The sequence below is a fragment of the Phyllostomus hastatus genome, unplaced genomic scaffold (assembly GCF_019186645.2).
Source record: "Phyllostomus hastatus isolate PE091 unplaced genomic scaffold, TTU_PhHast_1.1 phas_contig_254, whole genome shotgun sequence".
NCBI lineage: Eukaryota > Metazoa > Chordata > Mammalia > Chiroptera > Phyllostomidae > Phyllostomus > Phyllostomus hastatus.
In genome coordinates, this window is record NW_025333810.1 from 6779361 (window position 1) to 6789785 (window position 10425).

The 10425-nt window shown below is 36.9% G+C and overlaps 1 protein-coding gene and 1 pseudogene across 1 annotated transcript in view; both read right to left on the minus strand.

Annotated features, from left to right (window-relative positions):
- Window positions 1-544, minus strand: part of TMEM232 (transmembrane protein 232) — a 170154-nt gene extending 169610 nt beyond the window's left edge. The window contains exon 1 of the mRNA XM_045838057.1: window positions 424-544. The gene's annotated coding sequence lies outside the window, so the exon portion shown is untranslated. The remainder of the gene's footprint in view (window positions 1-423) is intronic.
- Window positions 545-7029: 6485 nt separating this feature from the next.
- LOC123818132 lies at window positions 7030-8372 on the minus strand (annotated as a pseudogene).
- Window positions 8373-10425: the final 2053 nt, after the last annotated feature.

Genomic DNA, 10425 nt, shown 5'->3' on the forward strand with positions numbered 1-10425 from the left:
TTGGGAAACATTTCACTGAACAGAGTTAAAGGTGTGCATACTATGAGATGCCTCAGACTTGTTAATAAGGTCCTGTGTGCTGACAATCTCCCTGAGTAACAGTAGGACACACAGCTGTTCCTAAATTTGACCAGAGAAATCTTTAGAACACTATCTCCTAGAATCATATGCACAGAACAGTTTGGGAAATTCTAATTGATAGCTCTACCCAAAGTATTTATTAAGCACTTGTTATGACGAGGCACTTTTACTAGGAGCCCTGGATGTACAATGAACTTTGAGAGAGGAAAGCTTACCAAATTAATCATGATAACGAATGATTCTGATTATGAGTCAGCTGTTCAAGAGAACATAGCATTATTTATCAAGATCACAAGGTTTCATGGGGAATAGTTTTTACTGAAATAAAAATCTAGTACTCACCTTGAACCTAAAGATTTATGTGGAGCATCAGAGCAAAGAACATTTACACACTAAGGAGATATGTTTCAGCTGATGAAACGGCTCCAGAGAGCTGCTTGGATGTTTGGCAGTTCATTTCCCACCTGGCATAGACCCAGAATTTTTAAAAAAGAAAAACAAAAGGTTTTAACATTAATCCCCAGTACATTTTTTAAGCTTCAATTAAAACAAGGTTAGAAAAGTACATATCAAAAAACAATTTCTGAGAACTAGACAATGTTAAAATTATCTAGCAATGTTAAAATTAGGAGCTTTTGGATAGTTAACCAGCATTAGGGAATACAAGATTTAGACTACAACCTTAAGGAACACAAGATAATTTGACCAAAGATCACCAAAAAAAGTATAATTCGTTCAGCTATATATTGTTGGGAGAACTTAAATAAGGGAATCCTACCATCACCTTTACTTCTAGAAATTTTTCTTAGTGGATAACTTGTACCCTCTTCTCTAGATTAATTAATTGCCTTTTAAAAATCCTTGGGTTTTACATCTTCAAGGCACCTTCCCGTCCCCCCACACACATACTTAAAATTTTTGAGAGAGGGAGAGACAGAGAAAGGTGGGAGGCAATTTCACCAACTATAGAAGGACTTGAAAACTGTCCAGTGAGGCAAGCTGGCTTCTGAATTTAAAGGTTGACAGAGGAAAAGCCAGTCCCTGTCCAGAGGAAATTAAAAGAATTCCCCTATCGATAGCAATAAGAAAGTTCCCCCCACCTCATTTGGTCTTCCCATGAAAAAATAAAAACCTATTTCCCTATCAGATGACCTGATGACTGACCCCCGCCCCTCTCTTTTCCGTTCACGCCTTCGCAGGATTGTTTCCACGCTAGACCCTTAAGAATCTTAGGAGGGGCTGAGATGGTAGGCCTGGCCTAGGGGCGCGAGTAGTGGAGTCTTCTTCCGATACGCAGAGCTATCGAACCCTAAAAAAGGAGACTGAGTGCCCCCATAGGTGTTTGTCGGTCTCCCGGCTATCCTGGAATAGTGAGTGTGGTAACTCTCAGGTCCTCAGAAGCAAGAACTGGTAGGCACTCACCGCAGCCCTCGGGGTCGCTGGGGACCGGGACTGGTTGCTAAGGACGCTGTAGGAGCTGCTCTTAGAGCCTGAAGGTCGTCTCCTGACTTGCGTTAGCCAATCAGGACCTGTTAGTGCAATTCCACCTTTCATCCCCAGCCTTCACTGTATTTACATTTGGTTTCGAACGAATAAGTGCAATGATGAGTGAAGGACCTGTATTAGCTTTAAAATATAATCATAAAGCACATAGTAATGACTGGGTTTTAATACTCTACATACGATATAGCTGACCACCTAGTAACTGCAGTGGGAATTCATGCAACATCGATTCAGTGTCCCCTCCATGTCTAAATACCTCCTCCAAACCTCCCCCCACAGACGGAAAAAAAAAAAACTAAATTAAAAAATCAAAATAAAAACAGCATACTTTCTATACAGAGGTGGCTATATCTTTGTACCAAATTGCTGTTCAAAGTCTTCTTCTACATAGAAAATCTGGACCAAATGGTAGATTTAAAAAAAGCATCCAAGGTGTTCTGTATGTACTAACCACAAAGGGACAAATGTAACCTAAAGAAAATGCTCATTTTTTAAGATAGTATCCAGTAAAGTTTTCTAATTCAAATCCTTTTAAAACGCCCATGTCTACCAATGGGCTAGCAACTTCAAATAGTCCACAAATTTTCACAAGTTTTGTACTATATGGAAGAGCAATTCTGATTAAGGAAATAAAGTCTTAATATTAAAAACTACAAATGAGAATTTAACTAATGTAAACTTCAAATACATCAATCTGGAAATGTTTCTGTTCATAATAAGCACCAGATAAGTCTTGTGACTTTTGCACATTTTTATATTTAAAACATATTAACCTAAACCCACAGAGTATACAACGCCAAGAGTGAACTCTAATCTGTGGACTCTGGGTGAGGACAATGTGTCAGTGTAAGTCCATCAGTTGTAACAAGTGCACCGCTCCGGCCCAGGATGTTGGTAATGGGAGGAAGCTATGCACCCCTGGGGGAAGGGAGCATATGGAAATCTCTGTACTTCCCTCAAATTTCTGTGTGCGAACTCAAAACTGTGCTAAAAAATTCCTGAAAATAAATTAGTTCATTTTTAAAAGTAATACAGTTTAAAAATCAGAAATTACAATATCTAACCCAAGTCTTCTCTGAAACATATTTCTCCTGAAAGATCAGTAAGTTGAGGGTAAGAAAAAATAACACTAAGACTATACAAGAATGAATGAAAATATAAATAATATTGAAAAGAATTAGTAGAAAGAAAAACATTTTGACCCCTCACCTGAAAAGACATAAGACAACAAATCAAGAAAGCTTATATTCCAAATGAAATCAACATGGAAAGACTGCTACACTTAAAAGTGCCTTGGTGGGTTTTAGTTAAAATTTATTTCAAGAGATCTAGGAAAATATTAAAAACATAAAAAATAAAAACTGTTAGTTTATTCACAAAAGAATAAAGAGTAGTTTAGCTAAAAGTACTTCTCTAAAATATAAAAATCAGTTGATTCTACAGAACATTTTTTGAGCAAAATAGCTACCCATGAATTCTATAGGAAAGGCAACTGCAGGCCATATTTATGTAAGGAAGAATTCACAACCCTTCTCCCACTCCTGCTGCAGTTTAAGATCAAACCAACCAAAGGGCAGATCACAGAGACAGTCATGAAAATTAAGAACTCTGAAGTGTAGAAGTGGTGACCAAAAATAATATTAAGTCTTGAACCAGATACAGCTAAACTATTAATTTTGCCTTGCCACAAAATGAAATGGCAGACAAGTTTTCAAAGAAATATGTTTATAGCTTTTATATTCCAAGTTAAAACAATAAAGTGTGAGAAAGGAGTAGGGGTGTTTTCCGTTTCATAAACAAGTGTAAAATAAAGATGTTTCCTTATTGTGGGGTGGGGGAATTCATTCAGAACCTCCACTCAGACTATACATTACATGATGGATCTCAACAAATAGAAGCATACAACATGTCTTTGGCAGAGAACACTTAGTGGCACAAATATAGACCTCAGCAAACAGAATACCATCAATCCTTGAAGGAGATGTGAAATATACTTCATAGAATAAAAAAGTCAAACCTCTTATATTATTGAATAAATTTTATGCAAGTACACTTCAAATCCCAAAGTGTGTGTGGGTGTGTGTGTGTATGTTAGGAAAGTCAGAGTAAAGAATGAAAAGGTTTTAGAGTTTATTTTGAAAAATAAATGGCACATTACCCTACCCCCAAATTATGAAAAAAAAAAAAAAAGTACAAGTAGAAGGGCTTGGAGTACTACATATTAAAACTTCCAGTGAAAACTTTTTATTGGTCCATCTTTATATTTTAAAAATGAAACACTTCAACTACCTTCAAATTCCATCTTTGAAAATGATATATTGTGGCATCACAGGACCTAAGACAGTGACTTGCCCCTAGTGGGTATTTAATAAAAGCTGCTGTGCAAATTCTTGAATAAAATGCATTTTTATTTTATCCCGTGAGCTGAACTCATTCAGTGTCAGATTTTCTGAGTAAAATATGAATAGAAATAAATGATGTGCTTGTTACCTACTTTTGCTTAGCAGGTCAGATTATTCTGTGACAGCTCTTGAAAACTGTTGGAAAAGTCTGCTATTCTTCACGTGTATTTCAACTCAAGTCTAACTAAATAATGACTAAATCTTTTAAGAATATTTATTAAACTATTTCATGGTTATAAATTTTCTATTGTATAATTCTTTTCAAAGAAACTAATATTTCAAATTTCTTTGCTAAGTAGAAAATTTAATCCATATCATTCTATTAATAAATGTGTAAATTTTTTCTAATTATTAACTTTTAGTGCCTCCTATATCCTTTACCTATTAATTGTTATGCAGTAGTTTAATTGTTGTGATTTTACAACATGAACACAAATTGTTTGATAATCCTCCCTTCAAAAGATGGAGTCAAATCCCTTCTTGTGGGGTTGGATTTAGTGATTTACTTCTAGAGAATAGAATGTTTCAGAATTGATGAGGCACAATTACTCATAAAAGACCTCTTTTCTCTCCGCTGATCATTTGCTTGGGGAGAGGAGTCAGCTGTCCTGTCATAAGGACACTAATGGAAAGTGCCATCTGATAAGGAATTGACACCAGACAGCATAGAAGCAAAAGGAGACATCCCCCCGCCCCTCCCCGCCGACAGTTAGCTAAGTGAGCTATCTTGAAGTCCGTCCTCCAGACTGAATCAAACCCAATGGAATCTTGACTGCAACTTTATGAGAGACCCTGAGCCAGAGCCATTTCCAAATCCTTGAACTACAGAAACTATTAGATAATAAAGGTTGCCTTGAACTGATGATTTGGGGGTAATTTGTTATGCTACAATAGATAGCTAATACAAATATTAAACTGTTATTCTAATAAAGTGCATATTGGCCACTTGTTGGGAAAATTTTCTGGGCCAAGAGACCAAAGAAAGAGGCTGACAATTCCATCATTACCTCGAGAGTTCGTGGGGGAATTTACAGAAGAGGGGTGTCGTGGGCGTGGACATCCTCCTCAGCACCATGTGGCAGGCACTGCAGGGTTGTATAGAATAGGGCAGGAGGGTTGGGGTACTGGAATGCAACCCATCCTAGGTAAGGGGAAAATGCCTTACTTCCTTGCCCAGGATGGGGCAAGGAACTGTTCCAGGAATCAGCATAGCCGGGGGAGAGAAAAGGGCCTGGACAGTTTCTGAAGGGATTGACGTTAAGTAATTTTTTTTTCTGACCTGGATCTAGCTGGGTTTAGCTGGATTTAGGTTTGGCAGCTGGTCATGTCATTGACGTAACCCCTCCATACCACCCTTTTTAAATGCTGGAAAGAATTACGTTTGAATTGCTGTGTTATGAGTTTCACAAACTAGTTTGAATCTACATACTCTGGACCATTTCAGCATCATTACTTTAGAAAGATGTTTGGAGAAATATAGAATGGCAGAATTTTGATAGTGCTCTAGAACTGCCAAATTAATGCTGTGAACAGATTTAGTGATCTAGAAAGATATGTATGGCTGTATCCCTAATTAAATCCATTCTATTGTGTTTTTTTTCTAAAACAATTTTTCCTCTTAGCAAAAACAAAAAACAACTTATTTTATAACAAACAGAAAATTCAAAGTAAAAAAAATAAAATTCATGCCAACCTACACCCAGACATAAAAATTTTATCACTTTTGCATGTATCTTTTTATTGCACGCATACCTTTATTATTATTTTTATCAAGGTAAAAATCATATGATGGATAATGTTTTTAATTTAACATGAACATTTCACATGTCATTTAATAGGTATTTCTGGTTTAATCTTTAAACGTGCTGACTCCAGTCCTTCTCACCTCATTCACCACTGTCACTCTAGATCAAATCACTACTATCTTTTGCCTCAGCAGCTTGCGATGGTCTACTTCGTATAGGAGGCTTCCTCCTTTTCCCCACAGAGAAGTCAGGTTGATCCTTTTAAAGTATCATTAAGATCACATTACTCTCCTGTTAAACAAACAAAATTACTAAATTCTTGTCCATCATCTACAAGCCCTGCAAAAGGTGGCCCTTACCTTCCTTTGGCCTCTCAGTGAGCCCCAATCACTGGCCACCTAGTTTGACATTATGACTTATGCTTAGTTCTGCCTTGGAAATTCTTCTCCTACATATTTCTACATGGCTCGTTCCCTCTCTTCATTTAGGTCTGTTTAAAGATCGTTTCCTCAGAGAGTACTTCCTTGACCACCCCACCTAAAAACTCTGCCTCTAACTTATTTTTAAAATATATAATACCTGTCATTTTCTTTCTTTCTTTTTCTACTTGGAACGCATTTTATTATGAGGTGTCTTTTAAGAGATTTAAATGTTCTACCTACCACTGTGAGCACTTATCCTCAAAGCAAATACCTTCTAAGATATTAAGGTATTCGTTTTATTTGGATCTTATACTTAAACATATTAAAACTTACAAAGCCTGAAACAAGCAGGCAACAAGTCAATAAAATCACTACTTAGAATTCTAAGATTTTCATGTGGTATTATTGACTATACAATGCAAAAGTCCCGTAAGTGTTGAAGTGGAATCATCTCTAAAAGTTACAGTAGTGTGACCAAACAAGTCACACTATAGAAGACTATAGAACATGAGTAAATACGGAAAGTTGTTCTCCAGCACTTGAAATGTTATTTGACTCATCATTTTAAGTAGGGGGGTATAAAATAAGTATGGATCAGCAGGCTTTATATGTAGACAAAATATTCTAATTAGGCAACCACATATTGATGATTCTCTCCTTCTCTTTCTCCCTCCTTTCCTCTTTCTAAAAATAAATAAAATCTTTTAAAATTCTAATTAAATATCTTAAAAGTATTTTAGATGTTTATTTGATATTGGAAAGGTGATAAACTATCATAAAGTACTTCTCTTCATCATAAAAATTCAAATATGACAGATTTACACAATCCATGGGACAAAATCTAGAAACATTATTTTTATCGGATCAAGTAAATTTCTAAAAAGGCTCTCCAAAGTCTTGACTAAAAGTGTCACATTCTGCAAGGGAATGCTTGAGTTATTCAATACATCGCTCACCTATTTCACGTACATTCTGTCTCGATGCAAACTGTAGAGACTTTTCGAATAAAGAATCTTTTTTTCAGTCAGAATTTTCACAACCATCCCTAACGTTTCACAGTGTTATCGGTAAAACTGTTCCATCTCTTTTGTTTTTGATGCTATTGCTTTAGAGCAGCGATTTTCAACCAGTGTGCTACAGCAGGCACATTGATGTGATACATGAATGTTTAAAACATTCAACACCTGACTATTTATTCAGTGACACTGACCTCTTCTCCCTCAGACTGTTAAATTTAAAAAATGACAACACCCAACACCACAATACCCATCTAATGTGAATGAATCAAAATTATATGCAATTAGACCTATTTTCGTCAGATCATCAAAAAATAAATATTTGGGTGTGCCACAAAATTTTAGTAATTAGTTTATGTGTGCCATGAGATGAAAAAAGTTGAAAATCACTGCTTTAGAGCTACTGTTTAACTGACCGTCTTTAATACTTCTATGCCATCTATTGCATTTGACTCAGGTTCTCCTGGCTGGTCAATGCACAAAGGTGCTGTGCATCCTGCCTCATACTCAGAAATTTCAGGTAATTTCACATTCATCTGCCTTGTCTAGCTTTTCAGCAGCCTACTTGTTTGCAGCCTCAGCGACTTCCTCTTTAGATAACTTACTGGGTTTGTCTAATACCTTTGATGAAGGAACAGTTGAAAAACTTTAAGGTGAAGTGCCCCTTGGTGTTTTTGAAGAATGAACAGATCTCTCTTTACTTCTGTGTTGAACTGATGGAAAGAGTAAGTTTTGCTTCTTTCTGGAGAGTAGCTCCTATTACTGACACTGGAGCCAGATCTGCCTACAGGTGAGTCTCTGAAAAAAAAGGAGTTTCTATTTTATGAGGAGACTGGTCTCTTATGTAATGAGAAACATAGAAACCTTTTCTTCTAAAGCCATCTCTCATGTCACTGTACTCAGGCTGACAACTTCCAGAATGATCATCTCTTGTCCACTTATAGCCAGATTCATCTCCTCTGTGAGGTGGACCACTTCTTTGATCATGAGAAAAACTGCAGCCCTTGTCCTAGTCTCAGAAGTCAGCATGACCATAATATCTATTGTAGCTTCACCAGGTCTGTCTAGCAGTGGTGGTTTCTTTGGCACAGTATTAACTTCTCTATGGTATCCATCACTGGGGTGACTTCAAGGAGGTGCAAATTCTCTTGGAAGCCTTTTAGAGTCATATCGTCCCTCAGGCCACATTTCTTCTCTTCTGTAAGCCACAACATAGGCCATGGGGAGACCTTCTAAATGTGGTTGTTGGATTGTTGCTGTTCTCCAGGCAGGCTAATACATGCTGTTTTGTGACATTGTGTTATGTTTGCTTCAATAAATCAATAAACAACCTGCTGGCAAGGATGTGGAGAAAGGGGAGCCCTTTTGCACTGCTGGTGGGGATGCAGATTGGTGCAGCCACTGTGGAAAGCAGTATGGAGATACCTCAAAATACTAAACATGAAATTGCCTTATGACCTAGCAATTCCACTTCTGGGAATTTATCTGAAGAAACCTGAAACACTAATTTGAAAGAACATAAGCACCTCTATGTTCATTGAAATTATTTACAATTCCTAGTACATGAAAAAAGTTGTTATATTTTATACCATCTCAGAACTGAGAGCTACTTTCTTTTCACTTTGAATGACAATGTAAGTTTATCTTTTAAACATTATCATTTTATACAGAAAATGGTTATTATTTAAATGTGCCTTTCTTTAATTACTAGAGGACAAGCATTTGTGTATGTAATTATTACCCATTTGTGTTTCTTTTTATGACTTGCCTCTTCACATCCTTTGCTCACATTTCTGATTTTCCTGTATTGTTAAGAGCTGTTTTACAGTAAAGTGGCACATTGTCTAATACATGTTAAAATATGACATTTACCAGTTTGTGATTCATTTTTCAATTTTTAATAAAATGCTTTTGCTTTTTTGTTTACCATGTAGACATTTAATTTTTTATGATCAAATTGATTAGTTTTTCCCTACATGGATTTTGACTTTACTGTCACTTTTTGAAAGTTTTTTGATCTATTTTGAAATATTCATCTATTTTTTCTTCAAATATTCAATGTTTCTAAAAAAGGAAGAATACAATACATTATAGCTGGAATTGATTTGAGAATAAGCTATGAGATGGGGCTCTTATGGTTTCTCCCTTCAACTGGCCACCCAGTTGTCCTCCTTTTAATAATCCATCCTTTCTCCACTGATAAGAATGTAAAATTGTAAGATGCTATGGCTTTTATATTAAAATCACACACACACACACACACACACACACCTTTTCCTCCTTCTCTTTTTAATAAAGTTTTGGACTTAAGCCAATCCTATCCTTGAGCCAATATTCCTAAAAACAGAGAAGTATTTTTATTACCATGTTCTGTAACAAATTTAATAGTGGTTACCCAGTAGTTTGGTATTAGTACTCAAGTAATATTGGGTACACTTTTTAAGGGAGGGACTACATACGTTTGCCCCAACTGCCATCACGACCCAATCTAAGAGTGTCAATCCACTCAGGATAAATCTGATTATTACTTTAAATAATGGTTTGCTTCTAGAAGATCGAGAATGGTGCGTCAGGGTTCTCTGTTGAAAGCCCTCAGAATGTTGGGCTCCAGTGGGGAAGAAGGGACACAGGAAGAATCCATGGTAGGCTCAATCAGACCTAGGGAGAGAGACAGCCCAAAGAGCCCATGGAACTAAAGAAAAAAGGTAGTAGGGTCATTTTAATTTTTCAAGTAAGGTCTCAATTTTTAAATGTACGAATGAATACTCTGATTCAGATGCACCAGAAAATGCCTACAGGAAACGATTTGTAGTTGTTTTGTGACCTTAGAAAAGCAACATGCTTAATTGCTAAATCCCGGAGAGTTTAAATGGGGGGTGGGGGGAGGGCGGGTGACCCGGGAGGAGGAGGAGGGAAGAGGGCGGGTTTTTCCCCTGACATTCCTTTTTAATGCTTGCTTAAGCGGTCCATTGCACCTTGGCGTTCACTGGGCCGAACCTCTCTCAATAGATTTTTATCCAAAACGCCAACTGCGGGAGACAAAATTAGATGTAATGTTACGATCTTTTTGGACGTCGAGCCACTGAATAACTCCCCTGTGATAGATGAAACACTAGCCTAGCGAGAAAAGACAAGACCTAGGTCTGGGGGCCTTTGTATGGAGAGGGACCTTTCTGGCTGAGAAGAGAGTCCGATCCAAGGACGCGTTAGTTTTATCTCGTTTTGAAACATCTTTATCTGACCTCCTCTCATCCAG